Consider the following 11,934-nt stretch of genomic DNA (forward strand, 5'->3'; position numbering starts at 1 on the left):
TTTGTTCCTTTACTAAATGTAAAAATTTTATTTTATACACGTTTGCTTAATTTAATAAATAAATATTATACAAACATTTCAAGAAACGATTCAATAGTTGATCGAATTATTCGTAATTGCTGTGATAGCTATTTACGTTTCTCTTTCCTTGAGTTAATGCATTTGCTGTCATCTTTTTGACTCTTGGGGGTCGGAGTTGGAAGAGGGAAGGGCCACCCTTTTCGAAGTCACCATCCCCTCTGTCTTACACTTCCGTTTCTATGTATGTAACGCCTTCAACATCAACCTCCTTTTGTCTTAATCCTCCCAATACACCATCATAAACTAAACCCTCTAAAATCAACTACAGGTTTCAAAAGCAAAGGCAACAAGCTGATAATGGGAAGGCAACCTTGTTGCGACAAAGTTGGTGTCAAGAAAGGGCCATGGACTCCTGAAGAAAGACATCTTGGTGTTATATACAAGAACATGGTCCTGGGAATTGGAGGGCTGTTCCCACCAAAACAGGTTCCTTTCCCTAGATTTTAACACAGCCGCTTCTTCTTCTGTTTTGGTATTTGTTCTTAAAACAAAATGCGATCTTTGTTTTGTTATTTCAGGTTTGCTTAGATGTAGCAAGAGCTGCAGGCTTAGATGGACTAATTACTTAAGGCCTGGGATTAAAAGGGGAAACTTTACAGAAAATGAAGAGAAAATGATAATCCACCTTCAAGCTCTTTTAGGCAACAGGTAATTTTTTTCTTCTTTTATTATTATGAGAAAATCGCCTCAGTGACCAAAAAAAAGTTATAATATACGATTTTAACCAACTTTTTTTGGATTTGCCAAAATGACCAACAAAATCGCAACGCGAAATAAAAATCGCAACGCGATCCCCAGAATCGCAAATCAGTTTCCAGAATCGCAAATCAGTTTCCAAAATCGCAACGCGATTCTTGAAAATCGCGATGCGATAGTACAAATTCGCATTGCGATTTTCCATAATCGCAACGCGAATATGAAAATCGCAACGCGAACACATAAATCGCAACGCGTATCCGTAAATCGCAACGTGTATCCGTAAATCGCAACGCGTATGGGTAAATCGCAATGCGTATCCGTATATCGCAACGCGTATCCGTAAATCGCAACGATAATACATAAAATCGCAACGCGTATCCGTAAATCGCAACGCGATATTTAAAGCGCCATTATAATCGCTACGCGTATTTTATTTTCAAATTACAAAAAGAATATTAAGACAAAATCCCGTAATCGCAACTCATAACCTAAAACCTAAAATCACAACTCAGTCCCATCTCCATCTCTCACTCTCTACGGCGAAGAAATCCGTCCCCATCTCCGAAGATTTCCGTCCCCATCTCCGGCGAAATCCCTCACAACCATTCACGGTCAGAAATCCCTCACAATATTCAGAAATGGAAAATCAACCTCCGAGGGTTAGTTTTTTAATTATTTTTATTTTGAAATGTTTGCATTATTGTAGGTTTTCATATTGAAACTGATGATAAGTTTACTGGTCATTTCAATAATAGATTAACCATTTCACTTAGATTTCATTTCGCGTTACGATTCTGTCGTTGCGATTTTCATTTCGCGTTGCTATTCTCTCGTTGCGATTTTCAAGTTAGTATTTGTCTTTGTCTTTGTTCTGTCTTTTGGTTGAAGTAATGCAATCCATTCAAGTTTCAATTTGCAGAAGAGTCGCAACGAGAAATGAAAATCGCAACGAGAGAATGACTGTCGCAACGAGAGAATCGCAACGCGAAATGAAAATCGCAACGAGAGAATCGCAACGCGAAACCAAAATCGCATTGCGATTTTCATTTCGCGTTGCGATTCTCCGTTGCGATTTTCATTTCGCGTTGCGATTCTCTCGTTGCGATTGTCATCTCGCGTTGCGATTCTCTCGTTGCGATTTTCATTTCAACCAAAAGACAAAACAGTGTTGCAAATTTAGTTTCAAGAATAAACTACTACTTTTTATGTTTATTTTTTTTGGTATCTTCACAGTGTAGTTTTTGGTATATCTAACTTGGTATGTTTATTGTTTTTGTAGAAATTTTCGGCTCAATTGACCTTGAGAAATAAAGTCAGCCTGGCCACTACAATTGCAAAGAAGCTTTCACCTGCTCAAAGACAATGTTTGAGGAAACCTGCTTCGGGCCATGGCTGAGAGTACAGCATCCGGGTGGAGATGCTAATTTGACCCATTTGTGGCTTCAGACCATGACATCAAATCTACCCGACAGTATACAACGTGGTGAGGAAGAGATATGGTTTCATTTTCCACCAGCGTATACTTGCTTTGGGCGGAAGGAGTTCTGCTTAATCACTGGTCTACGATTCGGACACGATGATGTAGGCCGGTACACTCGTCATATCGCCCGCCCATCATGGTTATCCCGGGTTTTTCCGGATGAGTCAATGGACAAGCCGAACCTACATGTCGACGACCTGAAGAAATTATTTAATAAGAAAGCTGGTTTCACTCGGATGGAAGACGTCGATGTTGTCCGAGTATGCCTTCTACTACTTGTGTATGCCGGCTTTTTAGGCAGAGAGGCCATACAACCTATTCATCGGGCTAATAATATTGGTTAGAGGACCTGAATGCATGGAATCTGTTTCCGTGGGGTTCGTATATATGGAAAGCTACCTGGACTAAGTTGTCGTCTGCCTTTGATGACCGCAAAAGTTTGCGGGGCGATGGGTCCAAATACACTTTGTCAGGCTTTGTTTGGGCCTTTAAGGTAAGAATTTCTATATAATGTTTCTAAAATTATAATTAATTATTTAACAATTACTAATTTTGTATTATATTGTTTGTAGATTTGGATATTCGAGGCTTTCCCCAGCATGCGTACATATGCAATAAAAACGTCAAATGATATTCCCAGGGCTATTTCCTGGAAGAGGAAAACTCTGTTGGATTGGGAAGACTTAATACCATATGCCACAATAAATAATGTAAGTTAACGCAAATACTTTCATATAATATATAAACAAGTTATTAATAGTAGACGTTTAACTTTGTTTGAGTTTTTATATTTTAGGAGGCCAACATTCCATTACAAGACTGACACCCACGGAGGAAGAGCTTGCCACTGATTGGTGGCAAGCTAGTCAGAATTTTTTTGATGGCACGGATGATGAGCAGCATCCACTTCCTCCAATTCGAGAGCCATCACCTCACCTAGAGCCATCACCCGATCGACCCGACTATACATCTCTAGAACGAGAGCCATCACCTATCCCGTCACATCATCGAGCCTCTTCTCCACCATCACCTCATGATAGGCGACCGGCAAAGATGCCACGATCCTATCTCCCTGTTCTCCACCTTCACCTCAACGGGATGAGTCAAGGGAGTTACGTGATGAGGTCAATGCCTTGCGTGAGGAGATCGGTACTCTACGCGATAACGATGGTGCATGGCGTGTGGAGGTGTCAACTTTACGTGGTGAGGTTGCCGCTCTACGTGAGATGATAGTATCGTTGCAGAATGAGGTTCATACTCTACGCAACGAGGTAAGTTTAAGATTTTCCATATTTAACTTAATGATAAATTTACTCGTAATTTCACTTAGATTAGCCATTTCACTTAGATTGCTTAGTAAATTTATTCGGTTGCTGCCAATTCTGCTAAACTGTGTATTCTTTAACACTGTGAAATAGTATTTGTCTTTGTTTTGTCTTTTGGTTGAAAGTAAATTTGTTCGGTTGCTGCCAATTCTGCTAAACTGTATATTCTTTAACACTGTGAAATATATTTGTTTTTTTGTCTTTTGGTTGAAAGTAAATTGTTCGGTTGCTGCCAATTCTGCTAAACTGTGTATTCTTTAACACTGTGAAATAGTATTTGTCTTTGTTTTGTCTTTTGGTTGAAAGTAAATTTGTTCGGTTGCTGCCAATTCTGCTAAACTGTGTATTCTTTAACACTGTGAAATATATTTGTCTTTGTTTTGTCTTTTGGTTGAAAGTAAATTTGTTCGGTTGCTGCCAATTCTGCTAAACTGTGTATTCTTTAACACTGTGAAATAGTATTTGTCTTTGTTTTGTCTTTTGGTTGAAAATCGCAACGACAGAATCGCAACGCGAAACCAAAATCGCAACGACAAGATCGCAACGCGAAACCAAAATCGCATTGCGATTTTCATTTCGCGTTGCGATTCTTTCGTTGCGATTTTCATTCGCATTGCGATTCTGTCGTTGCGATTTTCATTTCGCGTTGCGATTTTGGTTCGCGTTGCGATTTTAAGTTTCGTGTTGCGAAAGTAAACTATTTTCTTCTGCAAATTGAAACTTGAATGGATTGCATTACTTCAACCAATAGACAAAACAAAGACAAATACTAACTTCAGGGTATTAGTTTGAAACATATTTTTCTTTGTTATCTGATGCATTTTGTGAACTATGATAGAATAATGACTTGGGTGAATACAATGCAGTTTGAAACATTGTCTTTGTTTTCACTGTTTAAATATCATGTCTGTTTATTTACTGTTTTGTATTTAATTATTAGCGGCCCGATAGAGTGGATGCTTTACGTCGGGTTTTGCTTGCACGACGGAGTTCACGCATCAGACAGCGTGCACGTGCTATTAAGTCTCCGTACACCCCAATAGTGCGAAGACACCGCAAGAAGAAGCCCGACTCGCCTGTCATCCCTCAAGAGTCCACTCCTATCGTTGAAGAGGCCCCCCATATCATTCCTCGAGAGTCCCCTCCCACCGTTCAAGAGCCACTGTCATCATTGAAGAGGTCCCTCCCACCATTCAAGAGCCCGATTCACATGGCGTCATATGTAGGCTTCTTGAGAAAAACCCTCTGTCGTGCCGGACATGATGGATTCAAGTTGGCTCTCGTATGAGTTACCGGCCAGTACCATACCGGTATCTGAAGAGGAGAGGGAACAACTACCGGACACAATTTTGGATAACACCCTTTGGGCTAAGACCGCAGTTGATTTTATCTACATGAGCGGAGCAAGGGGTGTTTCACTGACATATGCAAGCTCACCGATGATATCTTTTTGTTGCTGAACGGCCTTGGTGGGGCGTATTATTAGGGGTCGAAGACAATGGCTATTTCGATGGGGGGGTAAGTCTTATTTTTCTTATATTTCAATTTGATTAATTTTTTTTTTAAATTATGAAGTCACTAATATATGTCTTTTTTTGTAAAACAGCATCGTGCGTGGGTGACACGTCTTCTAATAATAAGAAAACTTAAGAAAATAAAAATACGATATACAATAATGCCGACGTCTTTCACGCCGTTCACTTGAAGAATGCACGAGATGAATCATTTGATTTGGGCAATGGACAAGCTAAACTTTATCCTGCATGGTGGGAGGTCGATAAGGTTAGTATTTATTTTAGATTGAGTTTAAAGGTTTTATGAAATAAGTGCGCAAATGAATGAATTATTACTTATGATTGCAGGTGTTTATCCCTGTTTTGGAACGTAAACATTGGATTCTCGTCGAGCTTCAGCTCCCATCCCTTAAGACAATAGTGTATGACAGCATGATAAATTACATATCATTGGCTGATTTAAGAGATGTTATTAAGGGATGGAGCTCTCATTTGGCTAAATTCTGGATGCGATCAATTATTGGACTCGTTCTGGAAACAAGAAGCCAAAGAAAGCTCAATATTACAGTTATTAGAGACGAGACCGCGCCACAACAAACGAGCGGAGCCAGAGGAGATTGTGGTCCTCTCGTATGCTTGGCGTTGGAGCGTTTGACGACGGGAAGCATCAAGTATCTACCTCCCACCGATAGAGATAAAGCTGCAGTAGGCTTGTGGTTTCGGCATTATATGGCTAAATCGATATATACGAACGCTGCCTACCTGCATCCGCGTTATAAAATGTCCATAACAATTGGTAAGTTATACTTATAAATGAAAATGTTTGGTTAATTACTAGAATTCAATAATTTGCGTAGAAAGTGTTGTTTGAACAAATGTTTGGTTTCTGCAGGTTAATCTCAGAAGTGAACTGCGTGAAAATGATGTCGAGCTGCAAAAGTTGATTCAATAGTTTAATTGATTGTTTTTTGATTGTTTAATTGATTTGTAAAAGTTGATTCAATAGTAGATGATCGGAAATAAGAATATTGCTTATTTTTGATTGTTTAATTGATTTGTAAAAGATGATTTGTAAAAGTTGATTTGTGTAATTGATGCGAACATAATTCTTATTTGTGCTTGTTTAATTGATTGAAATGTAATGGTTGATTTTGTTGATTTCATCTGCATTATGTTGAAGGCAAAAATGACTATCGCAATGCGAAATGAAAATCGCAATGCGAAATGAAAATCGCAACGAGAGAATCGCAATGCGAAATGAAAATCGCAATGCGGAAATGAAAATCGCAATGCGTTTATAATTCGCATTGCGATTATCTCGTTGCGATTTTCATTTCGCATTGCGATTTTCATTTCGCATTGCGATTCTTTCGTTGCGATTTTCATTTCGCATTGCGATTTTCATTTCGCATTGCGATTTTCATTTCGCATTGCGATTTTCATTTCGCATTGCGATTTCATTTCGCATTGCGATTTTCATTCCGCATTGCGATTTTAATTTCGCATTGCGATTCTGTCGTTGCGATTTTCATTTCGCATTGCGATTTTCATTTCGCATTGCGATTCTCTCGTTGCGATTTTCATTTCCGCATTGCGATTTCATGTTGGGATTTTCATTTCGCGTTGCGATTGTATTTTCCGTGTTGCGATAGTCAAATGCATGCCTAATAGTGATAACAACTGAATAACAAGAGTTGGTTAAGTCAAATGGTTGGCCTGAGTCATTAATTCAACTGAAAATGTTAAAAGTTCACACATAAAATCCACATAATACAACGTTGCATTTAAAAATCACCTAAGTTAACAGTCTCAAAAGGTGAAGCCAATCGTGATTGGGATTTTAAAGATGATTGCCTTTTGCTTGACACCATATGAGCTTTGGATTTGATGAGGATCCATATTTTGGTAGAGGAAAAGATGATTTTGATGGCACTGGTGATCCACATGTCAACCTTGTATGACCACTTTCCTTGCACCGACTACATGCGATCTCTTCTTCTCTTCACCCTTAGACGGTATACGATCGTGACTTTTGGTCGGCCAGGTAGCCTTCTGTCCATGGCTGGTGGCAAAAACTGTTTGTAAGTCATCTGGTATGTCCCACTCAGAAGGATGTGGAATAGGGTAGACAATCTCGGCATAAGTCTGTCGATAAACTTCTGTAGTGTAGCAATCCATAGCGTATGCGCTTGAATCATCTTGGTTTAAATGAAGAGCAACTTTATAACATGGCCACACGGATAACCAGATGTTTGCTATTTCATACAACTACACGTCTTTGCATTTAGATCGACTAGCCCATTTAAGTTATTATCCAGTACTTGAAACAAAGTGTTTGAACATGGTTCAACTCTCCATGACGTTGACTTCACAACACGTTTCGTTATCTTTTTTCAGTCCATGGTGTAACACGATGTTCAATGTCCTGTAAATTTAAATAAACAATACTTAGTAAAATATAAATATGATAAGTTACGAATTCAAGAAAAATACCTGCATGGTTTCTTTTCTTGTAGTACCACTGTTGAATAGAGGCTCGAAAAAACTCCATTAACATAGTAATGGGTAATTTCCGGGAATGACGACTTAGAGCGTTGATTGATTCTGCACTATTAGACGTCATGAAACCATATCTTGCTCCAAGTTGATGTACTCTTGACCATCTTTCAAACCCGACATCTTCTAGTGTTTGAGCACACTGAGGCAAAACACGTCTTAAACAATTTATATGCTTATTGAAATCCACTTCCGATAAGCTTTACAGCCTTCCAGTATGTCCATTTGTGCTTTTTTTACCAGCAGACCTTGATTTTAGATTTCTATACAAATGAACACCACAAGTCCATGAAAAGCATCTGGGAAACACCTTCTAACAGCGTTGTCATTGAGTTTGCCCTATCGGATATGATTGTCAGATTGCTAATAGGACCTATGCAATCCCTAAGATGCCCCATAAACCATGTCCATGAATCAGAGGTTTCAGATTTGCCAACCCCGTAAGCTATTGGCAATATCCCATTGTTAGCATCCATGGCTACTGCTAATAAGTTACTCCAAGGTATCGACCTTTCAATGTGCTCCGTCAACTATAATAACTGGGCGCATGCAAGTAATAAACGAACGAATCTACAAAATATATACACAAGAAATATAATCATTTAAATGTGAAATGCATGTAACTAACAAAATGAGTCAACAAAATTATATTGATTTACTAACCGTAGCACCAATGGCGATAAACAGCAACTCAAAGCGTCCATCTCTATCTGTTTTGATATGAGTTACCGACCCAGGATTTTTCAGCTTTAAATTGTGACAATAAGCCGGCAGTTGGGCAAACGATGCTTCTGGCGACCCCTCAACAATTCCAAGGCATAACATTTGGCTCTCCAAGCTTGAGAATATGATATACTAATCTTGAACCGAGCATTCATGTCAGTCATAATTTCATGTCCCCGATATACCCTGCCATCAAAAACATTAACTCAGCCAGAAAAACCACCCAACACCTTTTTGTTTGCCTGTCTATGGTGAGGAAAAACTTGGGTTCTTGAACATGTATGTTTATCAATAAAAGTCCTAACTTGAAACATTTTGCAATCTTTTATTCTCTTTGCAATCATACGCCACGTACAGTTTTTGTCAATCATACACCTTGTTTCGAAACGATCTTTGCTTGATTTGTTAACTTTTAGTTGATAGCCATCTTCCACACATTTCGTATATAAAGCTATCTTCAAGTCTTCCTTTGTATCAAAACATCATCTTTCTTGATACGAATAACTTTTGTGTAACAATCAACTGCTTTCTTTATCAACTCTTCTTCCGGTATCTGAAGTAATTCTGGCATATTCCAGTTATACGCCCGTGGCATTTTCTTTTCTTCGGGGACTTTTCTTCTTCTTTTTCTTCTTCAGGATTATATGAATTACAGAATGGATGTTCAACATGTTCATTCACAGTCGTAACTTCTCCTCATTATCATCAACATTACATTCTTCGGCAACGGCTGTTTCATCATCAAAATTCGGGTATTGACCAATATCAATATCATTACACGCATGGTCTGTTTCTTCTTCTGAAACATCATCAAAATCCGTGTATTGACCAATATCAAAGTCCGGATATTGACCAAGACCAAATTTCGAATACTGACTAGTACTCACAATTTTTTCTGTTGGCTCATCATCGTCTAACTGGTCAATACGAAAACCGGAATTTGGTGCTGAAAGTTGATTGGGATTTGGATTAGAGAAAGGTTGTGGGTTTTGAGAAAAACTTAGTTGATTACTAACCGCTACTGACCCAACAATACTTCTTCTAGGTTCAACAACATACAATGTAACATCATCTTGTGAAACACTAATGTAAGCAATGAATCGTTCAACATCTTCATTGTCGGTTAACAAATAAACTTTACCATTTCTCTGATAAGATAGCCTAAATCCACTTAGGGGCTCTAAATTCAATTTATTTGAAACACGTAGCATTAGAGTTCATAAGTTAACTTTTGTAAAGACAATTTTAGTTGAAGATCATGGGTAAAGGCATATATTGTAAAACACCATGAACATTATCCCATGACCCTCCAAAACACAAATCTATCCAAACATGATCAACATTAGATGATTTCATGGTTGTAAATTAATTTACTAAACAGACGAGCTGCGAAACTAAAACCTGTTGCCGGATTGGGAAGGATGTCGTTGGATATAGGAACGGATGTCGCCGGAGAGAGTGATAGATGGAGATGGAATGAGTTGCGATTTAGGGATTTAGTTTATGATTTCAGTGTTATATACCCAAAATTTAAGTGTTGTGATTTACAGATTCTCGTTGCGATTTACGGATTATCGTTGCGATTTACAGATTCTCGTTGCGATTTACGGATTATCGTTGCGATTTACGGATACGCGTTGCGATTTACGGATTATCGTTGCGATTTACGGATACGCGTTGCGATTTACGGATACGCATTGCGATTTACGGATACGCGTTGCGATTTACGGATACACGTTGCAGTTTACGGATACGCGTTGCGATTTACGGATACGCGTTGCGATATACGGATACGCATTGCGATTTACCCATACGCGTTGCGATTTACGGATACACGTTGCGATTTACGGATACGCGTTGCGATTTATGTGTTCGCGTTGCGATTTTCATATTCGCGTTGCGATTATGTAAAATCGCAATGCGAATTTGTACTATCGCATCGCGATTTTCAAGAATCGCGTTGCGATTTTGGAAACTGATTTGCGATTCTGGGGATCGCGTTGCGATTTTTATTTCGCGTTGCGATTTTGTTGGTCATTTTGGCAAATCCAAAAAAAGTTGGTTAAAATCGTATATTATAACTTTTTTTTGGTCACTGAGGCGATTCTCTTTATTATTATTTAGTCATGAGTAAAGTTGGTTTTGTCAAACAAGTGTTACAAAGGGGGGCATTTAATATTGATCGCAGATGGGCAGCCATAGCATCTTACCTTCCTCAAAGAACAGACAATGACATTAAAAACTATTGGAGCACTCATTTGAAGAAGAAGCTCCAAGGCTATGAAGGTTATTCCAAAGATGGGCTTTCATCTTCATCTTCATCTTCATCGTCAACATACCAGGTTTCTAGAGGTCAATGGGAGAGAAAGTTGCAGGCTGATATTCACATGGCTAAAAAAGCTTTATCTGATGCATTGTCCCCTGAGAAATCAAGTGGTATAGCTGAGTTTGAAACTTTTAATGGCATCACCACATCTTATGTAAAACCAAGTGGATATGCTTCAAGCACAGAAAACATTGCTAAGCTGTTGAAAGGATGGATGAGAAATCCCTTGAAAATGGCTGATTCTGCAGATTCTAGTGAACAAGGTACTGATCCAATGATGGAAAACAAGAACAGCAAGGGGATGGCTGAGGGTTTTCAATCAGTTTTAGGGTTTGAATCTTTAGATTCTTCTACTTCTGATATCTCACAGTCCAAGTCACCAGAGGCAAGTCTTTCACAAGGTGAAAGTAAGCCAAATATTAATGCCCAAACCCAACTCTCATTGCTTGAGGAATGGCTTTTTGATGAAGGTGTAAATCAAGGCAAAGATTATCAACTTTGTGATTTGGTATTAGATGAAAATTTTAATTCTTTTTAAAGAGGAATGAGTGAGTCCTTTGTTTTAAATGGCTTCTTTGGGATACTACTTTTTGATCTTGGTTTATATTGTATTTTGGGTTTAGGTTTTGTTAAATGAAGAAATTAGTATTTGTCACCCTTTTAATGGTGGAACAAATTACATGTATAAATTTCACATTATTGTGGCAGATTATATCGTTGATTTCAGAATAACCAATATTTTTGTTTTGATCATCTTCTTAGAGAAATCATGCAGATTTTTCTTTTAAATTTTGCACTTTAAATTTATGAGATGAATTACTGTTGTTTTCATTCTAGCTTTGCCAGTAATATTACATTTTAGGTCCTTTTTATCGATTGTTTTGGTCATTATGTTCATTTAATTTTATAATGTTGGAATTGATATCACATCGATTAAAAACATTTATTTGTACCTATTTTTTGTTTGAGTTTTTAGATGAATTTTTAATCTTTTCTTTGTAAAGTCTCCTTGTATGATCTCAAATGGTTATTTCCTTGTGTCAATAGTTATCGAAAAATATCCTAATTACACGTTTAGTTCACAATTATGATTATAAACATTCAATACAATTTTAGATATTTTTTTAATGAAAGCAGTGATTTTTATTTGTATAAAAAATTGTTTTAATATGAATAGCTTAAAAGGCAATAAAAAAGATGGAAACTTAAATGAACACCTTGTTGTTAATA

At 37.9% G+C, this 11,934-nt stretch overlaps 1 pseudogene; it reads left to right on the plus strand.

The window, feature by feature from the left end:
- Window positions 1–268: 268 nt before the first annotated feature.
- Window positions 269–11,403, plus strand: LOC120144350 (annotated as a pseudogene).
- Window positions 11,404–11,934: the final 531 nt, after the last annotated feature.

Source organism: Hibiscus syriacus, unplaced genomic scaffold (genome assembly GCF_006381635.1).
Source record: "Hibiscus syriacus cultivar Baekdansim isolate YM2019G1 unplaced genomic scaffold, ASM638163v2 tig00110889_pilon, whole genome shotgun sequence".
Classification (NCBI taxonomy): domain Eukaryota; kingdom Viridiplantae; phylum Streptophyta; class Magnoliopsida; order Malvales; family Malvaceae; genus Hibiscus; species Hibiscus syriacus.